The sequence below is a fragment of the Protopterus annectens genome, chromosome 15.part0 (genome assembly GCF_019279795.1).
Source record: "Protopterus annectens isolate FY-2018-M chromosome 15.part0, PAN1.0, whole genome shotgun sequence".
In the NCBI taxonomy this organism is placed as follows: domain Eukaryota; kingdom Metazoa; phylum Chordata; order Ceratodontiformes; family Protopteridae; genus Protopterus; species Protopterus annectens.
This window is the reverse complement of record NC_056749.1, coordinates 493247355-493262953: the sequence shown is the minus strand read 5'-3', so window position 1 is coordinate 493262953 and position 15599 is coordinate 493247355. Positions and strand designations below refer to the sequence as shown.

Sequence of the window (15599 nt, the reverse complement as noted above, 5' to 3'; positions counted from 1 at the left end):
CTTTAGCCATTATAGACAAACACTTCATTGTCATGGTTTGGTATTGAAATGAGGATGTATGAAGCTGGTTCTGATGGATCTTTACCCGATTTAGGTATTACAACTACCACTGCTTTCTTCCAGGATGTTGGTAGTTTTCCTCCTCTTAAAATACTGTTAAACAAAACCCTCCAGATCTTTAACATTTTTTCCCCTCTTAACTTCCAAACTTCCCCAGGAATACCAACTGTTCCTGGGGACTTTCCTGTAGAATGGTTATACATCACCATTTTAATCTCATCTCCTCCTATCCTGTTAGTAATTGAGCCTCATCTGCTTCTAACATTGGCATATTTATTTCTTCCATAAACAATTCCATTTTTATCTTTTCTTGACTTCCATATTTCAACAGACTTTCATAAAAATTTTTGAAATATTCTAATACCTCTACAGGATCTCGTTACCTTCCTTGTTATAGGCTCCTTAAGCTTGGTGACAGCCCTTTCTACTTCTGTTGCCAGAGTCATTGAACATTTAGTTGGGTTGACTCCTATGATTTCCCCAAATGTGGGAAACCCAATTGCATAATTTATGGTAGTGGTGGACTACCATCATGTAGTTCCCTAAACTTAAGCTAACAGACAGATTTGTTTTTCTTCTAGCATGCCTAGCTCACACTCCTGTACATTTCCAACCATTGCTATACATGCAATTCCCAAAGTCCTAACTGAGAAACAACCATTTACTCTCATAGTAATCTTATTTACAATACTTTTTCTCTAGATGCACTTCTTTTCTGTCTTTGTCACTATAAACACTCTTGCTGCTTTCTTTTCCATCTTTCTATCTGAAACTCCTCTCTCTTGAAACACACTTTTCAGTCTTTCTCTCTTGAACTATCTCCCAAATCATGCCTCTTCCTTTCCTGTTTTTCTCTTTCTCTCGTACTCTTTCTTGAAACACGCTTCTTCCTTTACTTTCCATCTTTCTCCTCTCAAAACAGGCTTTTTCCTTTCCTTTTATTTACTTTCAATGGACTTTGATTTGAGAAAGAACAGCGCCAGTACTGACATTTCTGAACTGGAGAGAGGCATCGCCTCCCCCTTTCACACCTAGTCTAGAACTTGTTGAAATAACAGACAAGGTACAGTAGGACTTTTGTTATTAAAAGACTTCCTAATAAAAATTAACTGAACTTAAAATCATTGCAAGCGCAGTAAACTGTCCAAAAACATTATGGTCTGCTTAGGAAAGTTTTAGCAGTTTAGTTACTTGGTACATCATTTAAATATAGCTTTTACTAATTTATGCAAACACCTGTGCCTGTAGTTTATATCTTGCATAACAAAGTTGGTTTTGACTTGCAATCCTTTCTAAAATGCTGCAGTGGTTACAATATTTTTAGAAACTGCTCGTGACTACACTATTTGCTTTTTGTGATTTTTACATGACATCTACTTCCTTGCTTACTGTGATACTTACACTTAACTGAACTTCTCTGTTTCCATACAAGTCATCATTTAAATTTAAAAAAACTAAATATTTCTCCATGTTTTCACCTTCAGTGGGATTCTTTCCATGTTCATAACAGTGCATATGCCCACTATGCCATGGAAGGAGATTGTGGCTTGGTATAGGTAACCAATCATCTCTTCCAGGGAAGCATTGAAAATACTTGCACTATCTGTACGTGTACTGTGTGCTGTATAGGAAAACACCTGTTTCTACTACCACATCCAGAGCAACATCATCTGGAACTGAATGTATACTGCTGTCTTTCCACACGTCAGACCTTTTTAAGGTAATCTTTCCACAACCACCAAACCCAGTGTCCCACTTCTCAGTCTCACCCCGGTACTCAACTGACCAGACTGCACCCCCTCCCCTTTTGCAAATTCTTGGATCTGCCACTGAATGCAGTAGTTTAATGAAGTAAGGTTAGCGCTTTCATACAGGTCAATGCCTGTACTTATTCAGACAAAAAAACAGTATGAACAATGTCACCTAAATACCTTCCACTAACAGGTAACCACATCTGCCAAAAGTCACATGATCAATACTAAACTTTTTAAAATTTTCTTTTAAAATGATACAAGGAAATAGCAACAATAAATTTCTCTAACCATATCTAAAATATGCCAGAAAGTACATATAATAAAAAGCTTATCCTGTAAACACTACATATATTACATACATTTATACAAATATGAAATGTGTATATAAATAAGTAAACAAACTCTAAAAGTCTGTAAGCCTACAAATAATGTATTACATAAAAGATAACATGGGAAAATCATTTAAAATATGATGCATGTGCTACATGTATCAGAAATTCTTATGTAAGTAAACTCCTTAGCTTCAAGATGCAGGCTATGGAGCAGACATCAATAATACCTGGGTATCTAAAGGCATTACACCGGAGTTACCATGAGTTTGCACCTTTCCAACCATAACGTAATCGGGCCACCCCTAATGGAGCCGTTGACTTGTTCTATAACTTTAAAAACAAAAACATGGTCCGGGTGGTTGGTTATGCATCTTGCTAGGGCATTTTCTACCTTCTTGTTTTTAATCGCATATACGTGTTCGTACAACCTATCCTGGAGTCTTCTATCCGTCTTTCCAATATAGAAGACAGGACAAACTTTACACTTGGCCAGGTATACTATACTTCTGGAATTACAATTAAACCTAACAAAAAAAAAAAAAAAAAAAGCTCTTACCACGTAGATAAAGCACGTGTCACCCCCACCCCCCCAAAAAAGTCCAAATTCTATAAAAATAGTGACCCAAGTACCACGATGTTCTGTAAAGAATTTAACAATACGCTAGTAAAAAATACTTTCACCTCTCAAGGCTTCTTCAGGCAGAAAACGGCACATAGGTTTCAACATGGTTTAAATAGAATCAATTCATATCATGGGACTTTCATTAAATACAATTAAAGATATAAATCATACAAAAACAATATAAAACAATAACTGACATAAAAATAATTATAATTTATTTCTCATCTCCTTCAGAAGGGGTTTTAAGCTAAAATAATCATTTAGTCCTGGGTATGTGTAAGCCTTAAAATATATCCATTTATTCTCTGACAATTCTGTGTAATTAGATAAGTCATCCCCTCTAAGAGATTTATTTTTTTTGTAAAATAAGAAAATTAAATTTATGTGCATCATCTGTGCTTTTTATGTGTCGATACAGTGCATTAGTTTCTAACTTTCTTCTAATTTATGAAAGATTTTCACATATTCTATCCTTTAGTTTCCTGTTACTCTTGCCTATATAAAATGCAATAACATCGAGAGCATCTAGCCATATTTATCTTATCTGTAGTATTGCAATTACAATAGCTTCTTAAATAAAATATTTTTGATGTTACAGGATGAATAAAAAACTTGTCCCTGTATAAATATATTTACAAAAAAGGCAATTATAACATTTTTGTGTGCCCTTTTTACTTTATGCACTATGTACATGATGATGCTGTTCTTTGTAGCATAATTGATGTTTCAAATTAGTCTGATTTTTATACTCAAAGAACAGATGTTCCAGAAATATATCCTTAAAGGCTGGTACATGTATCATCTTCCAATGTTTCTTTATATTCTGCATCTTACTGGTGTTTACATCATATGGCAAAATGCATCTAAAAGTACTAATTTTATCTGTAGTTCTTTTAACTTGAGATCTATTCTTATACTGCTGGGCATGAATTCCTGAAAAAATAGGATACATATTACTATCAATTTCTTGCTTTAAATCTGTAGTTAGTTTAGTAACCATATTTTCTGTATATCCCCTATCTAAAAAAAATATACAGTAATACCATGTAATTGTGCATCCATTAAATCTTTATTAGTATTTAAACGAATAACACATTTACTTTGATTTTTAACTATGTTTGTAAAAATATGTGGAGGGTGCATACTACCTCTGTGGAGATTAGTATTTTTCTTCACAGGTTTCTTAAAGTAGTACAAATTGTCCCATCTTCTTCTTTTGGATGTTCCCGTTATGGGTCACCACAGCAGATCAACTGTTTCCATTTCTTCCTGTCCTCTGCATCTTGCGCTGTCACACCAACCACCTGCATGTCCTCTCTCACCACATCCATAAACCTTATCTTAGGCCTTCCTCTTTTCCTGTTACCTGGCAGCTTTATCCTTCGCATCTTTTTCCCAATATAATCTGCATCCCTCCTCAGCACATGTCCAAACCAACGTAATCTTGCCTCTCTGGCTTTGTCTCCAAACCTTCCAACCTGGGCTGACCCTCTAATATACTTATTCCTAATCCTGTCCATCCTCGTCACACCCAGTGCAAATCTTAACATCTTCACCTCTGCCACATCTACTAGTCTGTCACAAATCACTCCTGACACTCTTCTCCACCCACTCCAGCCTGCCTGTACTCTCTTCTTCACCTCTCTTCCACACTCAACATTACTCTGAACTGTTGATCCCAAGTATTTAAACTCATCCACCTTCACCACCTCTACTCCCTGCATCCTCACCATTCCTCTATCCTCTCTCTCATTCACATACATATATCCTGCTGACCTTCATTCCTCTTATCTCTAGAGCCTATCTCCACCTCTCCAGGGTCTCCTCCACCTGTTCCCCACTCTCACTACAGATCACAATGTCATCTGCAAACATCATAGTCCATGGGGACTCCTGTCTGATCTCGTCTGTCAACCTGTCCATCATCATTGTAAATAAGAAAGGGCTCAAAGCTGATCCTTGATGTAATCCCACCTCCACCTTAAACTCATCCGTCACTCCCACCGCAGACCTCACAGCTGTCACACTACCCTCGTACATATCCTGTACCACTCTTACATACTTCTGACACTCCCGACTTCCTCATACAATACCACAACTCCTCTCTAGGCACCCTGTCATATGCTTTCTTTAAATCCACAACGACACAATGCATCTCCTTCTGACCTTCTCTGTACTTTTCCAGCAACACACTCAGAGCAAGCATCGCATCTGTAATGCTCTTTCCTGGCATGAAACCATACTGCTGATCACTAATCATCACCTCCCTTCTTAACCTAGCTTCCACTACTCTTTCCCATAACGTCATGCTGTGCTGATCAATTTAATCCCTCTGTAGTTACTAAAGCTTTGCACATCACCCAATTGTCCCATCTAATTGTTTAAAAATTTTAATATCAAGAAATTCTATATTTGTATAATTACTGTTGAATTAAAACCGTAAAATGTACTGGTAGAATGTAAATAGTTAAATTCACCAAATGCTGAAACTGATGCAGCCCAAATAAGAAAAAGGTAATCAACAAACCTTTCATAAAAAAATACGGTTACTAAATTTATTTACACTAATACATATTGAATTTCCCAATTAAAAACTAAATTAGCATAACTGCTAGCCATGGGTGGAACCATGGCTACCCCTTTACATTGTTTATATATCACATTCTGAAATAGAAAAACATTATTCAAAATTAAATCTATCAGAGCACAAATAGCTTCTGTTTCAGTAGAATTAAATATTGACAAAGATGTAATATAGTCCCTTAAATAATAAATTCCAACATCATTTGGAATAGATGTAAAAAAAGACTATCCACATCCAAGGTAACAAAACAGCAGTTGGAAATATGTTAATTAGACCAAATGTATAATTGTTCTAAAAAAATCAGGTGCATCTTTTACAACAGTAGTAGAAAAACTTAGAGCCTTTTTCAGTTGTAATTCTACATATTTAGATAGAAGCTCAGTGATCCAGCCTGATTCAGAAACAATAGGTCGCATTGGGGGGGGTAGTAAGGGATTTATGTTTTTGGGAATACCATAAATTAAAGGAATTTTTAAATACATGACATAAAAATATTGCAAAACGTCTAAAGAAATCTGATTGTTTAAATGCATATCATATACACATGCCTTTACATTTTGAATAATGTTATTTACTTCATTACTGTTCAAAATTATGTAATCTTCAGTATTCAACAGTGCCATCATACCAGTTACGTAATCCAACAGATTCAAAGCAACTACTCCCCCCTCCCTTGTCCGCTAGTTTAATTACTATATTATTAGCTATAAGCGATTATTAGCATTATTACAAAGTAACAGATCATATATTTCATTTATGACTACTTCCTCAAATGCAGCAATTAATGGATTATTAACAGGAATAAAAGTATCTTTTCTACTTACAGTTGAATAAGAATTACCCAAATCTGGCTGATTCATTCCATATATTAGTTTCAGATTCAAATTACGTACAAATAGCTTAAAACTCATTACATGTGAAATTTCCGCCAAATGCCATGGAATAAAAGTCAAGCCTTTATTTAAAAGTTGTTGCACTTTTTCAGTTAATAAATAATCCGAAAGGTTATAAACAATACCATTCAAAACCTCTTCTGACTCTGAGTAGTCATCCTGTGTCCTGTATTCCTGGTGTGGCTGCGGCTCCTGCTGTGATAATTCCGTTTCTCTCTGGGTAAAGGGTACGGTTTGTTGAGAAGGACAGGTGCATCTAAAGGGTCCAAAGCTGTAACTAGGTCAGAATCCACAATTGTATTCGCTGGATGACTATAAAGTTTTCTCTGCATTTAATGTGGTAGTTATATACACTATAGACTCAGCCATTGGACGCTCAGCTGCAGACAGCGTCTCTAAAGATTCAGTTCGTATAGTCACGCCCACATGGATTAGGCGTTTTTGCTGATTGGGTGAATTGATTACAGCATCAGTAGATCTTGAAGCAGATTGGTTCCAAACTACTTCCTCACTTGTGAAACCCCTATATTGTTCTTAATATGCTGTAGTTCAGGCAATGTTAAAAACATTGCCTAAAAGTCATTCATGCCCCTTCTAATTTTCATTTTTTACACTCAATCGAGGTCTTCTCATATGCTGTAATGAGATCCAGCATATTAGTTAAGAGAGTAGAATGACTGTTCTGTTCAGTTTTATTTACTAGGTCAGCAAACTCAGTAAGCAGTTTATGTCTGAGTTGCTGCTCTACTGGACTGAATAAATCATTCATAAGTACCATATATTCAACAGAGGCTTTAAGGTTTATTTGTTGCCAACGTTGCAATAGTACAGGATATTTATCATGGTAGTTAGGCATATTAAATATACGTAACACTCTTGGGACAATTTTATATTTAATATAAACTTCAAACAAGTCGTTGCCATTGTAGGGGTTTGAAAAACTGCATTTTCGATTGAAAGTCCTACAACAATTTGTCATTTGTCATAGAGAAGGATACATTCTCCAAATTCTGTCCCAGAAATTCTGAATTCAGAGGGCTGAAAGCCACATCAAGTAAACTATTCAAGTTAACAGTTTTACGTTGCAAACCACTAGTAGTAGGTATCTGAGACATCGTGTTCATGGGTAGAAGCCCAAAAAACAGCAATACACAACAAAAACAGCTCTTACCATGTAGATAAAGCAAGTGTCACCCCAAAAAAGTCCAAATTGTATAAACATAGCGATTAAAGCACCACAATGTTCTGTAAAGACTTAATTTACTAACAATACCCTAGTAAAAAATATTTTCACTTCTCAAGGCTTCTTCAGGCAGAAAACTGCACATAGGTTTCAGCATGGTTTAAATAGAATCAATTCACATCATGTGACTTTCATTAAATACAATTAAAGGTATACATCATATAAAAACAATACAAAACAATAACAGACAAAAATAGTTGTAATTTATTTCTTGTGTCCTTCAGAAGTGGTTTTACGCTAAAATAATAATTTAGTCACAGGTATTGACAAGCCTTAAAACGTAATATCCATTTATTCTTTAACAATTCTGTGTAATTAGATAAGTCACACCCTCTAATAGATTTATTAATGTTTTGTAAAATAAGGAAATTAAATGTATGTGCATCATCTGTGCTTTTTATATGTCGATACAGTGCATTAGTTTCTAACTTTCTTCTAATTTCTGAAAGATGTTCACATATTCTATCCTTTAGTTTCCTGTTGCTCTTGCCTATATAAAATGCAATACATCGAGAGCATCAAGCTACATATACATACATATATATATATATATATATATATATATATACATATATATATATATATATATACACATATATATATATATATATATATATATATATATATATATATATATATATATATATGTATATATATCATATATTTGTAGTACTACAAGTACCATAACTTCTTAAATAAAATATTTTGATGTTACAGGATAAATAGAACTTGTCTCTGTATAAATATATTTACAAAAAAGGAAATTTAACATTTTTTTTGTGTGCCCTTTTTACTTAATGCACTATATATATTATGATGCTGTTCGATGTAGCATAACTGAGGTTTCAGAGGTAGTATGTACCCTCCACATATTTTTACAAACATAGTTAAAAATCAAACAAAACGTATTACTCGTTTAAATACTAATAAAGATTTAATGGATGCACAATTACATGGTATTACTGTAGATTTTTTTTAGATAGGGGGGATATACAGAAAATATGGTTACTAAACTAACTACAGATTTAAAGCAAGAAATTGATAGTAATATGTATCCTATTTTTTTCAGGAGTTCATGCCCAACTGTATAACAACAGATCTCAAGTTAAAAGAACTACACATAAAATTAGCACTTTTAGTTACCCATATGGTGTAAATACCAATAAGATACAGAATATCATAAAGAAACATTCAAAGATGATAAAAGATGTACCAGCCTTTAAGAATATATCTCTGGAACATCTATCCTTTGGGTATAAAAATCAAACTAATTTGAAACAGTTATACTACAAGGAACAGCATCATAACCTATACAGTGCATTAAGTAAAAAGGGCACACAAAAATGTTATAATTGCTTTTGTAAATATATTTATACAGGGACAAGTTTTATTCATACTGTAACATCAAAAATATTTAATTTAAGAAGCTATGGTACTTGCAGTACTACAGATATAATATATATGGCTAAATGCTATGAATGTATTGCATTTTATATAGGCAAGAGTAACAGGAAACTAAAGGATAGAATATGTGAACATATTTCATAAATTAGAAGAAAGTTAGAAACTAATGCACTGTATCGACACATAAAAAGCACAGATACACATGCATTTAATTTCCTTATTTTACAAAACATTAATAAATCTATTAGAGGGTGTGACTTATCTAATTACACAGAACTGTCAGAGGATAAATGGATATTATGTTTTCAGGCTTACCAATACCTGGGACTAAATGATTATTTTAGCTTAAAACTACTTCTGAAGGAGATAAGAAATAAATTATAATTATTTTTATGTCAGTTATTGTTTGATATTGTTTTTATATGATATATACCTTTATTTGTATTTAATGAAAGTCACATATGAATTGATTCTATTTAAACCATACTGAAACCTACGTGCAGTTTTCTGCCTGAAGCCTTGAGAGGTGAAAATATTTTTTTACTAGCGTATTGTTAAAGTCTTTACAGAACATTGTGGTGCTTGTCACTATTTTTATACAATTACAATTAAACCTGCCATTAGATGAAAATGAGAAGTTATGTACCTACCATAACGTTCCATGTTAGTTGTCGTCTTTTCGCATTCTTTCTTGCTGGATGGGTTCGGAGCCAATCCTCAGCTCCGACTCGGCTTATGCCAAAGCTCGAGAGCTATTTTTACCAGCTCGAGGTAACCCTGTATCCCACAATGCTAGGCGCTAACTACCCAGATCTCGTTTGATAGCCAACACTATAGCAGTTTTTGCCCCTAGAACAAAGGAGAGAATGGCATACCCATGTAGATAGCCATCCCAAAAAAAGGATAACCACTGGAGACCATAGTGGGAGAAAGACAAGGCTCCTTAGGATCCTAACGGTTTGTCCAGGCTAGGGGGTTGGAGGGCGGGAAGCAAGAAAGAAGGCGAGAAGAAGACAACTAACATGGAACATTATGGTAGGTACATAACTTCTCAATGTTAAGTTGTCAATCTCGCCTTCATTCTTGCTGGATGGGACCGCGTCCCCAGCACCTTAACCCTGGGTGGCTCGTTGGAACAGACTCTTGAGGACTGTGGAACCAAAGTTAGCTCGGCTTCTGGAGGCCATGTCCAATTTGTAATGAGAAATAAAGGTATGGGGAGAGGCCCATGTGGCTGCCGCACAAATTGAATCTAAGGGCAACCTGTCCTGAAAGGCTACAGACGTAGCTAAGGCTCTAGTTGAATGGGCTCTAGGTCTTGAAGGAAGCTTTTGATGCCTCAGTTCATAGATGAAAGTGATGACAGAGGCCAACCATCTAGAAAGGGTTACTTTGGAAACTGGAAGTCCTTTCTTCCCTTCAGCATAAGATACGAAGAGCTGGTCAGATTTCCTAATTTTCTTGGTTCTATCCAAGTAGTAACGGAGTTAGCGATGAACATCCAAGAAATGCAACTTTTGTTCCGCTCTGTCAGAGTAATTAGGGAAGAAAACTGGGAGATCGATAGTCTGGTTTAGATTTGCCTCAGAAGATATTTTGGGTAAAAAGGAGGGGTTTGTTCTGAGGGACACACTATCTTTATGGAAAACAAGATAAGGAGGACGAATGCAAAGGGCGTGAAGTTCTGAGACTCTCCTCGCAGAGGTTATGGCTACTAGAAACAAAGTTTTCCATGAGAGTAACTTCAAGGAACAGGAAGCCGCAAGTTCAAAGGGAGGGAGAATCAAGGAGGTTAAAACTAGATTCAAATCCCACTGCGGTGGGGGATGTCTAACCGGGGGCTTGAGTAAAAAGATACCTTTGAGGAATGCTTTACAAAGTTTATGAGACATAATGGAGGAGTCTGCCAAGCCAACATGAAAATTTGAAATGGCCGCTAACTGGACTCTGATAGTGGAGGAAGAAGAACCCGAATGAAAGAGTTCAGCCAAAAAATCTAAGACCGATTGGATAGGAGCCACAAATGGGTCTATGTTCCTAGATTTTGCCCAGAAGGAAAAACGTTTCCATTTGCTGGCATAAATCTTCCTGGTAGAAGATTTGTGAGAAGCTAAAATGATGTCACATACCGAATGGGAGATCAAGGGAAGCCTGGCTAAGGTTGGAAGTGAAGCAACCAAGCTGTGAGGCTGAGAGAGGTGAGAGATTGGTGCAGCTTGCCCGACTGATGGGTCAAGAGATCTGGAACTGGGTCCAGATGCCAGGGCTGCTCCAAGAGGTAATGGTGGAGGAACGGAAACCATATTTGTCGAGGCCAGTACAGAGCAATGAGGATCATCGTAGATCTCAAGGCGGTAGCTTTCTGAATCAACTGAGTGATTAATGGAAAAGGGGGAAAAGCGTACAGGAGACCCCGGGGCCAATCGTGGACTAGAGCGTCTTTGGGAGGGTGGCCGGGAAGAGAGTGAAAAATTCGTAGCATTTGCTGTTCTGGGGTGTAGTGAAAAGATCGCAGCAAGGCTAACCCCATTTTTTGAAAATTTCTTCCACTACTGACTGCTTGAGAGACCACTCGTGCGGCATGAGAATGGCTCTGCTCAGCCTGTCCGCTATGACGTTGGACTTCCCGGGGATATGTGTTGCTATCAGAAACCGTTGAGAGGAGATCGCCCACTGCCAAAGTCCGAGTGCTTCTCGACATAAGGGATAGGACTTGGTTCCACTCTGCTTGTTGATGTACCACACTACGGACATATTGTCCGTCTGAACTGCAATCGTCCCGATGGAAAGAGAGTCCTGAAGGGCTTGCAACGCTAAAAGAACTGCTCTCATCTCTAGGACATTGATGTGCAGGTGGCACTCGAAAGTTTGCCAAGTGCCCTAGACTGTCCTGCCCTGAAAATGCCCCCCCACCCGATCAGGGAGGCATCCGTTGTCACTGTAGCAACCGGTGGGGGGGGGGGACGAAGGGTCTGCCCTGAGACACTTGAAGGGAGACCATCCACCAAGACAGGTGTTTCTTGCATGATTGGGTTATCAAAATGTAGTGTGACATCGGGAGCTGCTGGAAGGACCACTGAGAGAAGAGCATCCATTACAGGAGTCGCATGTGGAATTGAGCTAAGGGAAGTAACGTAATGGCAGCCGCCATGAGACCTAGAGTCTTCAATACAAACGTGGCCTGAATTTTGTTGTTCTGAAGCAGGATATGAACATGTTCACGAATATCTGTGATTCTTTGAGCCGTCAGTTTTGCAGAGAGTTCGACTGTGTCTAATATGGTGCCTATGAAGGTAATAGACTGACAAGGTGACAAGGCAGACTATTCGAAGTTTATGGAGATATCTAGCTGTTCGCAAATCTCAATGGTGTAATCTCTGGATTGAATAAGTTGACGCTTGGTGGTGGCGGTAAGGAGCCAGTAGTCTAGATATGGAAACGCTTGGAATCCTTGATGCCTCAGATGAGCAGTAACCACTGCCATGCATTTGGTGAACACTCGGGGGGCTGTAGTGAGACCAAACGGCAGGGCCCTGAACTGGTAGTGACTGGCTCCCAGCCGGAAGCGGAGAAACCTTCTGGAGCATCTGTGCATTTTGATGTGGTAGTACGCATCCTGAAGGTCTATAGAGCACATCCAATGGTCCTGACCCAAAAGGGGTAGAATGGACTGTAGCGTGATCATCCGGAACTTCGTTCTTTGAACAGACTTGTTCAGTCTGCTGAGATCCAAAATTGGTCTCCAGTCCCCTGTCTTTTTTTGGTACTAAAAAGAACTTGGAGTAGATTCTGGATCCTTGCTGGTCTGCTGGGACTGGCTGGATGGCCCTTTTTTTTAAGCAGTTTTGAGATTTCTAATACTGCTTGTTCCCTTAGACTGGGTGGAACATCTGGAAGGGGCCTGTTTGGCTGTTTTGGGGTGTGGACAAAGGGAATTTTGTAACCCTCGGATATGATCGACCGTACCCATGTGACTTCGGTAAGGGAAAGCCAGGCTTTTGGGTACAGTGATAATCTTCCCCCGACTGCCTCCGAAGGTGGACAGTCGGGCAGCTTCTCACAGATGCTGGAAGGGTAGGCCAGAGACAGCTTCTCTGCTACCCTGATTCTGCAGACCCCCTCTGCCCCCTGGGGCGGCGTCTATTGTTGTTCCCCCCTGCCTCTAGGTGGGAACTCGCCTCATGCATCCGGCGCGACTCCCTGTGGTTTGCGGAATAAGAAGTTATGTACTCACCATAATGTTCCATCTGAGTAGGTATCTTCATTTGTCTGCAACTTGTGGGATACGGATCCAATCTCGGATCCGAGCCGGCTACTTCTAACATAGCATAGATCCAAGATCCTAGCTCCTCTCCCTTACCCATAATCCCCTGCCTGCCCTAACTGACCTCAGATCAAGTTTGCCCCATAGCACAACAGACAACAGGTGTCCCAATGGGAACATATGCTAATAATACAAGAGCGATCCAATCGGTCAGGAGGAAGGAGGGGGGGATGGTTGCAGACAAATGAAGATACCTACTCAGATGGAACATTATAGGTTCATAGGTTCATACTAGGCTATCTGCCCAAGGGCATTTATAAGCCTAGCCCATAGTTATGTGGCTTTCGCCACCCCTTTAGTTTGAATAAAAACTATGCCTATCATTTTTCTGTGCCTCTGTCAAGCAGTGACACTGAAGTAATCCCTGGGGTATATCTGCGATCTCCCATCCATTGGTCAAGATTCCTCTTGAACAAGGCCAGCGAGGTGCTCTGCCTCACATGTACCGGGATTTTGTTCCACAGCATAGGGAGTCTCTGGGTGATGAATCTGTCCCTCCAGCACGTTCTATTTATAACCGTGTCAAGGTTTAAGTCTCCCGCCCTTGTGGTTCTGAGGGATCTAGATTTTTGAGGTGAAGCATATTCATCAAATCTGGGTTTGACATGGCCTTATATGTCAGGCACAGGTCACCTCTGAGCAAGCGGTATGAGACTGAATAGAGCTGGAGTTCTTTCAGTCGGGCAGCATAAGACATATTTTTGAGACCTTTATCCTTTTGGTGAGGAACTTTTGGGGCCTTTCAAGCTGTAGCAGGTGCCTGGTCAGATACATTCCGAACGGGGCATTGTACTCAATCATAGGTCTAATGAGTGATGAGTACAGGGGGACGATGACCTCCCTTGATCTAGATGTGAATCCCTTCATGATCAGGTGGGCGATATAGAAGGTTTTCCTAACTACTTTAGCAACATGAGTGTCAAACGAAAGGCTACTGTCAACTTGGGTCCCCAGATCCCTGATGACTTTTTCTGTGCTCAGTGGATTGCCACCTATATGGTAGCTAGGGTAACCTTGTTTTTCCCAAAGGGTATGACTATGCATTTTTTGGCGTTTAACTTCAGGCCATGGCTCTGGCACCAGTTATCCGTTTCTGAGGCCCTTCTGGAGGATATCTGTGTCAGATGTGTTTTCGACTATGGTGCCCAGTTTGCAGTCATCTGCAAACTTTGTCAGCCATAACCCTCCTGTGTTTGCTTGTACTTCAGAAAAGTAGATGCCGAACAAGAGTGGACCCAGGACTGAGCCCTGTGCGACACCACTTGTGACAGGCTTTGAGTCTGACATGGCTCCAGCAACTCTGACCCTGTGGGTTCTGTCACTTAGCCAGTTTGCAACCCATCTTGTGATGTATGGGTTTACATTCAAGCTGATGAGTTTTTCGATGATACCTGAGTGGGGTATTGTGTCAAGGCCTTTGCCAGGTCGAGGTAGGCTGTATGGACTGCCTTTCCCTCATCAATGGCCTTGGTGACTGTCTCGAAAAAGTCAACCAAGTTTAAGAGGCAGGATCTGCCTTTGACAAAGCCAAACTGGGTTGGATCCAAAGTCTGCAAGTTCCCTATGTCTTTATTTATGAGTTCCATTATGATCCTCTCCATGGCTTTGCAGATAAGGCTTGTCAAGCTAATGGGGCGGTAATTTCCAGGGTCTATAGAGGCACCGCCCTTATGAAGTGGGACCACAGTCGCCGTGCGCCACTCCTTGGGTACGTATCCTGAGGTGAGGCTAAGATTAAACAGCTGTCCTAACTGTGGGTTTAATTCCTCGTTGAGTTCATGAAGCACACAGCCGGGGACACCATCCGGTCCCATGGATGCTGTGTTTTTTGCCTTAGTGAGGGCAGTTCTCACCTGGGCGTTGGAGATGTTTGGGGGCTACAATCCTCTGGAATAGATATCTCTCCTTTGGGGAGGGGAGAAGTTTGCACTGAACCTGTCAGCCAGTATGTTAGCAATGTGTGTAGGTTCAGTAATTTTCACATCATTTTGAACTAATTCTGAGCATATCTGGGAGTTTCCTCCTAGGTTTCTAACATAGCTAAAGAAGGCCTTATGATTGTCTTTAGAGTCCTTGGCGATTTTTCTCTCAAAATTTGCCTTGGATGATTTTATGAGAGCTCTTAGTTTCTTACTTATAATGATCAAAGGTGTCTTACCTTTCAAGGATTTTGCTCTATCTTGCAGTAGCTTCCTCCTTTTGTTGTAGAGCTTGTTTATGGCTGGGGTCCACCAGACTGGATGCTTGCCTTTGGTACAGAGAGTCTTAGTTTTGTTTGGGATTGCCTGATCCATGCAGTCCTGTAGGTGCTGGTAGAAGGCATTTGTAAGTGATTCAGCGGTTTGAGTAATGTTTACCACTGGCTCAGGGGCCTTAAAGGAGA

At 39.2% G+C, this 15599-nt stretch overlaps 1 protein-coding gene and 1 non-coding gene across 3 annotated transcripts in view; one reads left to right on the top strand and one right to left on the bottom strand.

Annotated features, from left to right (window-relative positions):
• Positions 1-15599, bottom strand: part of STAG2 (stromal antigen 2) — a 3222550-nt gene that overhangs the window by 788632 nt on the left and 2418319 nt on the right. The window lies entirely within an intron of this gene.
• LOC122790224 lies at positions 440-605 on the top strand. Its single transcript, XR_006362973.1, has one exon. It is a non-coding gene; the product is annotated as a U1 spliceosomal RNA (small nuclear RNA).